This window comes from Macaca fascicularis, chromosome 14 (assembly GCF_037993035.2).
Source record: "Macaca fascicularis isolate 582-1 chromosome 14, T2T-MFA8v1.1".
Lineage (NCBI taxonomy): Eukaryota > Metazoa > Chordata > Mammalia > Primates > Cercopithecidae > Macaca > Macaca fascicularis.
Genome location: NC_088388.1, coordinates 119,243,478 through 119,256,363, shown reverse-complemented (window position 1 = coordinate 119,256,363; position 12,886 = coordinate 119,243,478). Strand labels below are relative to the sequence as shown.

Here is a 12,886-nt window from a genome sequence, read left to right as displayed (position 1 = left end):
TAATGTCATCAATTATGGTCCTAGCTCTTTCTGTCCACAAGAAAATAATTCTCACCATGAAAAATACTTTCAAGAGAAAACCAAAAAAATCTTCAGCATTTTACACTACTTCTTTTCACGTTCATCCCTTGGTTCCTGTATTTGCAGCTATAATTGGAAAGAAAAAGAAAGCAGAATGCAATTCCAGTGCCATCACAGCAACTCGGCAGCTTCTTCAAATTTATAATCAACATTTTAGCTGACAAGAGCAAAAATACCACAAACTGAACAAAGGATAAAATAATTCAAGTTGATAAGATTGTTTGGTGCCATGGACACCACGTTTTCCAAATGATTATATATTTCAATTTAGTTTCCAATGCAAAAACAGGAAGATTACTCTGTAAAAACACTCCCTTCCCCCACTGTAATATTAATCCCCACCCCCTATATCCCATCCATGGTCTCTTGGGTATCAAAGGGAAACAACCATCCTGAAGCATGAGATAATTAAATCACAATTCACAGAATAATACGTCAAAGTCTCTCAGATTCAAGACAGGTTATGCCAATTCAGTTCTAAAAAGGTAACAGAAGAATGCTGCATCCTATTCTTTTGAATAAAGATATCCTTGCAATGCTGGATGTTAAAACCTTTGTTCTAAAGCTAAGCAATTAAGGTACGGGTTTTCAAAACTAGGAATTTTCTTCCTTAGGTCAAATTAGGTTTTTTAAAACATGATAAAAATCCTAAAAGCTATTGTGAGAAATAATAATGAACAATGTAAAAATATCCTTTTCCTTTTTATTTTATTCCTGTTACAGGTACATCCTTTCACTGAAGCTATTTTTCTACCATTTTGCTCCATTTTATACACGACCCAGAAAACAAAGACTGCTGTAGATTACCTGGATCACCGGAAAAATCAGCAGACAAGCAAAAGCTCAAAAGGCTTGTTTCCATGGAGTAGAAGAAAATGAAATCCTCACCAAAATACCACTCCCTTAGCAATCCTAAGCTTTTTCTTTACATATACATTCGATATCCTTGGAAAGGCATTTGTCAGATGATTTTACTGACCACAAGAGGGATGGTAAGAAGAAACCCCACCTCTTCTCCCACCCCCAATCATCTACCATCATCATCCGAAGCCCAACACTGCGCTGCTAATGGAAAGACAGAGAACAGCATCCATGTACATTTCCCTAGAATAACACTCAGGAAAATATACATAATATAAAGAAAGCAAGGATTTGGCTAATTCTTTAGCAGAACAGGCCAAATAGCTCCCATAAAATTAAAAATACTTGCCTAAAAGATTCAATTATAAAGCCACAAAAAAACCCCTAATTTTCTTCTTGAATACAGTATGATTTTTAAATTGGGAATTTCCCAAATACAGTGCCAAAAAATAGAGTCCCTCAAATACCTTAAAATTCAGTTGTTGTTACTGCTCCTTTTCGTAAAGCCAGATAAACCAAATAAGTTAGGATTTACCAAAAAAAAAAAAAAAAAAAAATCTTTTGTTGGTAGTATTACCCCTTCAAAGAAAATCTGGGACAGGAGGTGGGAGTAGAGGAGAAACAGATTTAAAACATGGGGGGAGGAAAAATATTTTCTGCCCCAATAAGCCTAATTAAGTCTGTAAGCAAGACTGGGAGGATTGAAATTTCTTCATGCTACTCTGTCTGTTTATGTTTAATTATTGTGAATCTTCCCAGGTCTCAAACTATGCCCTAGGCATTATGTCTGGCATTCTGTTAACTATAGCAGCCTGGCCACTTACAGTAGAATAAGGGAGGAACAAGAGACAGACTCATGCAATCTAATCCCTAGAAGCCATGTAATTTTGCTAAAACAATAATTTGCCTCAAACACTGCTCTAAAAAATGCATTGCTATACTAAGACGACTCAACCTCTACTTTCCTTTTCTGAAGCATCAACCCAACTTGACAATTTGTAGGCACACAATTTCTGGGATCAATATATAAGTAATGAATGAAAAACATGTTGTTTTATAAAACATACTCCTTAAAACATTTGAATATATCTAATTTATAATAGTTAAATCCCAGTAATCACTTTATCCACATAAATTATAGCTCAAGGTTCTGTGAATTTTGAAGGAACTCACAGAACCTCACAACTACAGTTAGTGATCTATGAAGAATCAGCTTCCAGGGAACACATACCTTGGCAAAAGTAGTCAAAAAATATATATTATATATAGGTACAGGTATAATATATATATTACACAAAGGTATAGGTATGTATTTAAAAGGTTCTGTATATCTTCTAAACTATAGACTAATGATTCTCACATGGAATGAAAGAACAAATTTATCGAACCCTGTAAGTAGTTACTAAAGAAGTAGTTACTGATCAAGACAATAGTCTAGATTTGCTAAAAACAAGGCAGACTAGACTACTGCCTGCCGCTATCATTACACTTCCACCACGTATACCGAGGTCTCATGTTTCTCTGATGCTTGGCACTTTCTGACCAGCCCAAGGATCCTAAGAAACACTAAGCTCCCCATATGTCAAAGCCTGTGTTGGCTGATGAGGCAATTTCTCACACAGGACAGCTTAGAACTTGAAGCCAACTAATTTCATGTCTCAACATCGCTATCATCCTAGATCACCAAACAAAACTTTAGTCATCCATTAATCATGTGACATCTCTCTTCCAAAAAAATCTTCCACTGTTCCCCTCTCTATCAAACTTTTTCACTGTGTATTCTAGGACAGGGGTCTCCAACTCCTGGGCTGCAGACAATACCGGTCCATGATCTGTTAGGAACCAGGCCACACAGCAGGTGGTGAGCAAGTGAAGCTTCAGCTGTATTTACAGCTGCTCCCCATTACTCACATTACCACCTGAGCCCCACTTCCTGTCAGATCAGTGGCGGCATTAGATTCTCAGAGGAGCAGGAACCCTATAGCGAACATGAGAGGGATCTAGGTTGCACGCTCCTTATGAAAATCTAATGCTTGATGATCTGTCACTGTTTCCCATCACCCACAGATGGGACCGTCAAGTTGCAAGAAAACAAGCTCAGGGTTCCCACTGATTCTACATTATGGTGAGTATATAATTATTTCATTATATATTACAATGTAATAATAATCAAAATAAGGTAGACAATAAATGTAATGCGCTTGAATCACCCTGAAACCATCCCACTACCTGTCCTCCCCCGATCACCCTCCTAGTCCCACTGAAAAACTGTCTACAACAAAACTGGTCCCTGGTGCCAAAAAAGTCGGGGACCGCTGCTCTAGGACTCTTTCCACAAGAAACCAAATACCACTACACTCTTAACTTCATAGAATGCACTCCAAACGCTGCCTTAACCAACACCTCGCTCTCCCGCAAAGACACTGTTTCCCTTACTGCCTTTTCTTTCTTTTTTTTTTTTTTTTCCTGAGACGGAGTCTGGCTCTGTCACCCAGGCTGCATGGAGTACAGTGGCCTGATCTCGGCTCACTGCAAGCTCCGCCTCCTGGGTTTGCACCATTCTTCTGCCTCAGCCTCCTGAGTAGCTGGGACCACAGGCACCCGCCACCATGCCCGGCTAATTTTTTGTATTTTTAGTAGAAATGGGGTTTCACCGTGTTAGCCAGGATGGTCTCAATCTTCTGACCTCGTAATCCACCCGCCTCGGCCTCCCAAAGTGCTGGGATTGATTACAGGCGTGAACCACTGCACCTGGCCCCCTTACTGCCTTTTCTAATGGAAGCCACCCCTTATTCCAAATTCCAATGCTTTCAGAGGCCAGAGGAAATTTACAATTTTCTTAATTTTTCTGACTATCCAAATAACCAATGCATATATAAAAAGGTGCTCAACTTTAAGGAAATGTAAATTAAAACCACAACGAGAGAGAGAGAAATAGAATGAATGAATATATACAGTACTTATGAAGATATAAAGCACCTAGAAACTACATCCACTGATCAGAATATAAATTGGGACAATCACTCCAGAAAATTATTAGGTAGAATCAGCTAAAGCTGAACCAGCAAATTCCACAACTAGGCAGAAATGTGTATGTATGTTCACAAAAAGACATGTCCGTGAAGGTTCCCAAATAGCACTGTTAGTAATAATACCAAGCTAGAACTACCTAAATGTCCATCTGCAGTAGAATGGATTTTTAAAACTGCCATATACTCATACATTAGAATGTTAGTCAATAATGCAAATGAATTGTGACCACTCATACAGATAAATGTCATAAACAATTCAAAAGAAAGACACTAGATTAGAAAAGAGCACATACTGCACGACTCCATTTCTATAAAGAACAAAAGCAGTCGAAAGTTAAACACAGAGTTACCATATGACCTACAATCACACTCTTAGGTATTTACACAAGGGACTTGAAAACTTATATCCACACAAAAACCTGGTCATGGACATTTACAGCAGCTTTACTCCCAATGCTAAAAACTGAAAGCAACTAACAATGGCCTTTAATGGGGGAATGAAAAAACAAATTATGATTCATCCACACAATGGAATACTACAACATTTTTTAAAACAAATGAACTATTAATTTACACAACATGGATGAATCCTAAATATATTTTACTACATGAAAGAAGCCTGATACAGTCTTTGGATTTTTCATGTATTTTACTACATGGATTTACTACATGTATTTTTCCACGTAGTAAAATACATGAAAAATCCAAAGACTGTATCATTTCATTTATACAACACTCTGGAAAATGCAGAAGTAGAGAGACAGAAAATAGATTAGTAGTTGCTAGGGACTAGAGGAAAGGAGAGTGTTTGACTACAAAGGGGATGCACAGGAGGACAATTAGGGTGCAGGATCTGCTCTGTATATTAGGGTAGTGAATACATGACCCATTGCATTTGTCTGAACCCACAGAACGGCATAGGACAAAGAGTGAACTTCAACAAATGTTAACCAAACAACAACCACTAACATCAACCAAAATGTCAGAAGATCCCAAGATGAAATGTGGATTGCAACAAATGAAGCTAACTGCATTATAAATGTATGACATAACTTCACTGAAGGGGTGGTGAAAAAGGAGCTAACCTAACAAACTTTGGAACACGGTGTTTTGACTTGAAATTGTAAGGCTAATGACAAAAGAAATTGTACATAAATACTGTACTCACGGGGTTTGGGGTAATAATTCTAAATTTGCTTTTCATGTGTACATGGGTTGAACAAATACAGTGAATGGATAATGGGGTGGCTGGAGCCAGGTTTCTCATGGTCGGACAAGGAAGTCACAGATTAACAAGAAACGAGGACTAGAGTGAACCTTGTGGTACTGGATTATAATCAGAGACATCAATATCAACTCATGTTTAACTTAACATATATGCAAACTGATACATATAGAAACAATTAAGAGATGTATGTGTATACATGGGTTAGTATACACACAGATATTACCTAGCTCTGTCCCCTGAGAGGGCCTAAAAGCAATGATACTCCAATAGCAATGAGCACACCTAGTAACTACATTTTGGTTCCTAAATAAAAGGAATGCTAGTTCCTTCAAATGGCTGATTCTACAGCCGGCGCAAAGAGAATACAAGATGAGCCTGGAGCATCTTATAGTACATCAGGAGATGTTCAAAAAACAAGAGAGACATAAACACTAACCACAAAACCTTCCCAATAGTCAAAGTTGGAACAATTTAAGCAAAAGAAAAGAAACCTAGCATTAGAACTCAAAGTATAGAATAAACATACATGAGTCCATACTGATATAAATGACTGAATAAACAGAGAAATGTGGGGAAAGATCCAAATCTTCCTTACAGAATAATTTCAAACCATATATGTAAATATCTCCCCCTTCCCAAAGTGTGGGTTGGACTAACAGAGAATAGTGAAGAAACCTAGCAAACACTATCTCAACCAAGTGGTCATGGTTAACATCACTAGTGATGCCACGTGGACATCATGCACACCTGATGAGATGAAAAGGGGATTCTTTCCAAAAACACATAACCCAGTCTAATACTGAGAAACAGCAGCAAACCCAGACTGGGGGACATTCTACAAAGTCCTCAGGGATGGCAAGGTCGTAACAAACAAGGAAAAACTGAGAAACTGTCACAAACCAAGAGACTGGGGAAACATGAAAACTATAAGCAATGTGGTATTCTAAAATTTGATCCTAGAACAGAAAGAAGTCATTAATGAAAAAGCAGGAAAAATCCAAATGAAGTATGAAGTTTACTTAACAGTAATGTACTGAGGTCGGTTTCTTAGTTTTGACAGATAATACCACCATAACGTAAGATGTCAGCAATAAGGAAAACTAGGTGTGGGGTATGGGAACTCTATGTGAGATTTCCCATATTTGTGCAACTTTTCTCTAAATAAAAAATTAATCCAAAAAAAGTTTAAGAATTAATCTATGGTACTAGAAGTCAGAATAGTGGGTACTCTCATGGGGCAGTGAATTTAATTGCTTGTTGAAAAACATTTCCACAAAGAAAACTCACTTCACTGGTGAATTATCACAAGCATTTAAAGGAAGAGATAACAATTCTACACATGACAAATGAAAGTGAAAACACATGACACTTCCCAAAAAATTTTCTGAGGCCAACATTGTCTCAGTATCAAAACAAGGCAATGACATTACAAGAAAACTGAACACAAATATCCCTTGGGAACAAAGGAACAAGAACAATCATCAAAATATTAGTAAACCAAATCTATCAATAAATAAAAAGAATAATACATAATACATAATAGACCATTAGGATAAACCAAATGGGGTTTATCCTAAGAATGCCAGGTAGGTTTAACACTCAAAAATCAATGTAATTCACTGTATCACCAGTCTAAGAAAGAAAAGCCTCAGATGAAAATACCTCCTGGCAAATTAAAAAAAAAAAAAAAGAAAAAAGAAAAGCCATATGATCATCTAAACAGATACAGAAACAGCATATGACTAAATTCAGTATCTGTTAATTATAACATTTCGTACAAGCTAGGAATAGAAAGTAACTTCTCCAAACTGATAAAGAGTACGGAAAAAAAAAAAAAATCATACTTAATGGTAAAATACTGAATGCTTTCCATAAGATTGAGAACAATGCAAAGATGTCTACATGTCTGCTTTCACCGCTTCTTTTAACATTTTAGCCAAATAAGACAGTGAAAATAAATATATAAAAGGCTTACACCTTTTAAATTAAAGTAAAACTTTTTAATAACATGACATTATGTAAAACTCCAGAGATCTATATAAAAAAGCACCAAAAAGCAAGTTTAGTAACAGTAAGATCAACATACAAAAATCAATTGTATTTCTACATATTACCAATAAACAATTAAAAATCAATTTTTAAATGCTATTTACAACCTCAAAACACATAAACTTAACAAACCATGTGCAAGCCCTGTATGCTGAAAACTATGTAACATTTATAGAGAAATTAAAGAAGACTACTTAAATGGAGAGAGAGATTATGCCAATGGATTGGGAGACGTAATTTAAGATGTCAATTCTCCACATTCTGATTGAGATTCAACACAATCACAAAATCCCAGTCTGTTTTCTTTAAATAGAAATTGACATGCTGACTCTAACATTCATATGGAAATGCAAAGATCTAGAAGAGCCAAAACAATTTTTAGGAAAACAACAAAATTGGAAGACTTATATTACCTTATTTAAAGACTTAAAGCTTAGGTAATAAAGACATAAGGATAGGCATATATTGATCAACAGAACATAATAAAGAAACCATAAATACAACTATACATAAGACAGTCTATTAAGTTTTTAACACAGATGCCAAAACAATTCAATGGGAAAAGGACAGTCTTTTCTGCAAATGGTACTGGAAAACATGCCAAAACACGCACAAACTTTAATCCTTTCCCGCCATATACAAATGTTAACTTGATACGAATCACAGGCCTAAACATAACAGCTAAACTATACAACTTCTAGAAAAATTTAGGAGAACACCTTCTGCAACGTTAGGTTAAGTCAAGATGTTTAAGATAGGGACCAAGAAGCATGAACACAAAATAGAAAGTTGATATACTGAACTTCATCAAAATTAATAATTTATGCTCTTTGAAAGGCACTGTTAAGGAAATAAAAGGACAAGCCACAAACAGAAAGAAAAACGTTTTCTAAATGTAACTGACAAATGACCCATATCTTAGCTCTCAATAATAAGACAAAGACAAGCCAACTTCTTAAAAGATTTGAACAGACACTTCACAAAAGAGAACAAAAGGCCAATAAGCAAATGAAAAGTCCTCAATATCATTAATCATTAGAGAAATGCAAATAAAAAGTAGAGTGAGATGCCATTCACACCCACTACAATGACTAAAATTAAAAAGACTGATACTACCAAGTGTTGATGAGGATGTAGAACAAGTGAAACTCTTCCACATTTCTAGTGGGAATGTAAAATGACAGAGGCACTTTGGAAAACAATTTGGCAGTTTCTTATAAAGTTAATCAAGACCAGGTGTGGTGGCTCACGCCTGTAATCCCAGCACTCTGGAGGCTGAGGTGGGAGGATCCCCAAGTTCAAGACCAGCCTGGACAACACAGTGAGACCCCCATTTCTAAAAACATAAGTAAAAGAATTTTTTAAAAGTTAATCGTGTATTTACCATATGACTCAGCAATTCTACTCTGAGATGTTTACCAAAGAGAAAGGAAAATACATTCTACACAAAAACTTACAGGAAAATGTTCAGATTTATTCAAAATAGCCAAAAACTGGAAACAATCCAAACCTCCACCAACAGGTCAATGGATAAAGAAATTGATTTATTCATACAATGTAATACTATTATGGTAAGAAAAAGGAACAAACTACCACTATATGAAACAAATTGGATGCATCTGAAAAGTATTAAGCCTAAAGAAAGAGAAGAAAGCCTGGGCATAGTGGCTCATGCCTGTAATACCAGCACTTCGCAGGGATCAAGGCAGGAGGATCACTTGAGCCCAGGAGTTTGAGGCCAGCCTGGGCAACATGGCAAGACCCCATCTCTACAAAATACTAAAAAATTAGCTAGGTGTGGTGGTGTGCACCTGTGGTCCCAGCTACTTGGAAGTCTGAGGTAGGAGGATCACTTGAACCCAGGATATTAAGCCTGCAGGGAGCTGTGTTTGTGCCACTGTATTCCAGCCAGCCTGGGTAACAGAGACTGCCTTAAAAGAAAAAAAAAAAAAAAAAAAACAGAGAAGACAGACACAAAAAGATTATATACTGTACATGATTTCATTTATATGAAGTAGGAAAGGCAAAACTATTGTGACAGAAAGCAGAGAGAATTTTTTGGGGTGATGGAAATGTTATATACCTTAATTATGCTGGTTGTGGTGGTTAAAAAGTATACACACTTGTCAAAGCTCATCAAAGTACACAGTTAAAATGAGTGAACTTAAGGAAATCAGTATATCAAAGAGACCTGCACTCCTATCTTTATTGAAGCACTATTCACAATAGTCAAGATTTGGAAACAACCTAAGTGTCTATCAACAGACAAATGAATAAAGAAAATGTGCTACATATACACAATGGAGTATTACTCAGCTATATATAAGAATGAGATCCTGTCACTTGCAACAACATAAACAGAACTGAAGGTCATTATGTTAAGTGAAATAAGCCAGACACAGAAAGACAAACTTCACATGTTCTCATTCATTTGTGGGAGCTAAAGATTAAAACATCTGAACTCATGGAGACAGAAAGATGTTTACCAGAGGCTGGGAAGGGTAGTAGGGGGTTGGGGAAGTTGGGATTGTTAAAGGATACAAAAATATAGTTCGATAGATAGAAGAGTATAATTGGAATGTCTGTAACATAAAGAAAGAATAAATGCTTGAGGTAATGGATACCCCATTTACCTCAGTGTGATTATCATGCATTGTATCCCTGTGTCAAAATATCTTGTGTACTCCATAAATATAAATACCTATGCCCATAAAAATTATAATATAACGATGAATTTTATATGTAAATTATATCCCAAAGTCTATTTTTTAGAAGATAAAAAGAAGGAAATAAGTCTCAGTGTCTAGAATTTAAATCGTGGATAAACTGACCAGCCTCTCTAACTTCCTACTTAAAACAGGAACCTAAGTTTTTCCCTTAGATAAACAAAATCTTTAGAACTTGGCAGGAAAGGAAACCTTTATTTCAAAAATACAATTTAAAAATACAATCTGAACATTTAAAAAATCTAATTCTCAACTCTGAACACATTATTTGTAACATTTCAATGGGTGGTATATCAATATGATGATTTATTTAATAACTAAAGCCCAAGCAATTACCAGAGCAATTCACCTAACTAGGATATTCCTACCAGAACCAATACTTTACACTGGAGAAATCTGATGAACATTATTTTGGTGATCAAGGTCATCATCAATAGTCACATATCATGCTGGTAGTAAGTACCCTTGGCATGAGTTGATGAAGATGTCACTTTACCTCTGTGATCTTCCTTCCAACAACCCACACTCCAGTCTAATCCTAAGAAAAACATCAAGCAAATTCTAATATAGGGGCATCCTACAAGAAACCTGACCAGTACTCATCTGACTGTCAAAACCATCAAGAACAAGAAAAATCTGAGAAACTGTCACAGCCAAGAGGAGGTTAAGGAACATGACAAACTAAATATAATGTGGTTTCTGAGGACAGGAAAAGAACAATAGGTAAAAACTAAGGAAATCTGAATAAACTACAGACTTTAATATTAATGTTAACACTGGTTCAGTATCAAATGTACGATACAAATGTAGTATGTTAATAATAGGGGAATCTGAGCATGCGTATGGGGTGTATGTTCTTTTCTAGCTTCTCTTTTTCTGTAAATCTAGCCTTGTTCTCAAAAACAAACTTTTTATTTAAAAACAAAACAAAACAAAAGTCCACCCCATCAGAACTCGGAACACTACAGGTAAAGGAAAGTTGCAAAGGGGAAAGGAATCAAAAAAATAATTGTATGGGTGCTTTTTTTTTAAGAATATCATTACAGTGTTGGTAGAAAATATTGTAAAGCTCTTTTTTTTTAACTATTTAATGGAAAAAGAGAAAACATAAAAGGAAAGGTCAAAAAGATGATCTAACAGGGATGTTAAAAATACTTCCCAATGCTTATACAGCTGTACTGGTGTTCTGACGTCAATCTCAAGACTCCCATGGATTATACCAACAATTCACTCTTTGGTGTTTGCTGTTTAAGTTTCAAAGTAAAACCAGTTGTTAATGAATGTTCACAGTTTCCATGATAAGGAGACTCACTCTGCCTAAAACCTGAGGCATACAGTGGCTAACTGTGGCAGGAGGAAGGGCAGAAAAAGAGAGAGTCATTCTGGGCATGTTTATTTGAGTTTAAATTAAGTCTTCTCTCTTAGCTCTTTGGGCCATTCATCTGCCCATTCGTTCTTTTCACTGAGAAACTAAAGTGAAAATACCAATCTCTTTCATTTTGTTGATAAATCTGAAGATCTCATGGGTAAAAGCAAATTACTAGTATACCCTTCTAAACTGAGAGTTGACATCCACAAATTTATGAAATGTCAAAGTACAGAATACCTGTATATTGTATGGTGGATTTACCTTAATAGAGCTATGTTAGTAATCTGAATCATTAATATGTATGACTCAATGTAATGAGTTAGTCATAAAAGCATAATCTTCACTGTAACCATCATATACGTTTTTCACATTTTAAAAGGAAAAATTTTTTTTAAATATTTAATTTTTTTCTATGTTTGCAAGAACATGAGAACTGAGATCATTAAACTAAAAATCACGAGGTCAATTTTGCATACTGGAAGTTAACTTGTACTATGCTGTATTAGAAGAAAATAACTTTTATCACAACGCATATTTAAAATCCATATTTAGCTAAAATAAGGCCATCTACTCCAGAGGAGATTGATCCTTAGCCTTGTAAACCTTTAAGGCCAAGAAGAAAAATCAGCTGAAGAGCTCAGTAGCTCAATGAAGTTGTTTTCATCAAATGTCATAATGTTCACACACATATTTAGCCACAAACAGTAATCCAACCGTATTGCCATAAGTACCCCACTACTCTTTATAGGTGCTTAAATAAAAATGAATGAACGTTTCTTCTGTATCCCTAGATAAAATTTCCCCAGCAATGTCAAAACTGCTGAATTGTGAGATATCTTTAAAAAATTCGAACTAGGCAATTCCTTTTTATGAAAAAAAGCATCTCTAAAAGTCATAGCATCTCTCCTACACTGAACAATGGTTATACTCTGAAATGATCATAGGAAAAGGAAACAGGAGGAACTGTGCTTGGTTAACCAGCCACTAGATGGAAAAACATTTCGTTACGGGTGTCCATAAAAATACATTTTTTGGCCAGGCGCGGTGACTCACGCCTGTAATCCCAGCACTCTGGGAGGCCGAGGCGGGCGGATCACCTGGTGTCAGGAGTTTGAACCAACCTGACCAACATGGAGAAACCCCGTCTCTACCAAAAATACAAAATTAGCCGGGCATGGTGGCGCATGCCTGTAATCCCAGCTATTCAGGAGGCTGAGGCAGGGGAATCCCTTGAACCCGGGAGGCGGAGGTTGCGGTGAGCCGAGATCTCGCCATTGCACTAGCCCAGGCAACAAGAGCAAAACTCCGTCTCAAAAACAAAAACAAACAAAACAAACATTTTTCATATTTTAATTATTTTCTCAAAGTAAGTTTCTTAAATTGCCACCATTATCAAGATAATAGTTGCTCCCTGAAGAGAATATGGGGGGGGGAAAAAAACATACAAGGGAGGAAAAACATAGAAAGATGAAAAAACCCAAAGTCCTACCACCCATCATTATTCTGCTAGTTAAATAAATCATTATACAATTATATAATA

General features: G+C 36.0%; 1 protein-coding gene across 15 annotated transcripts in view; it reads right to left on the bottom strand.

The window, feature by feature from the left end:
• The window catches only part of ARHGEF12 (Rho guanine nucleotide exchange factor 12), a 149,637-nt gene that overhangs the window by 99,996 nt on the left and 36,755 nt on the right, over positions 1-12,886 (bottom strand). For 5 of the 15 annotated variants that reach the window (XM_065529112.1, XM_065529114.1, XM_074015461.1 and 2 more), the window contains exon 1: positions 889-1,044. The exons of 9 other annotated variants lie outside the window; for them this stretch is intronic. The gene's annotated coding sequence lies outside the window, so the exon portion shown is untranslated. Of the gene's footprint in view, positions 1-55; positions 148-888; positions 1,045-12,886 lie in introns of those variants that run through there. One more of the 15 variants, XM_074015458.1, reaches the window with a different exon arrangement.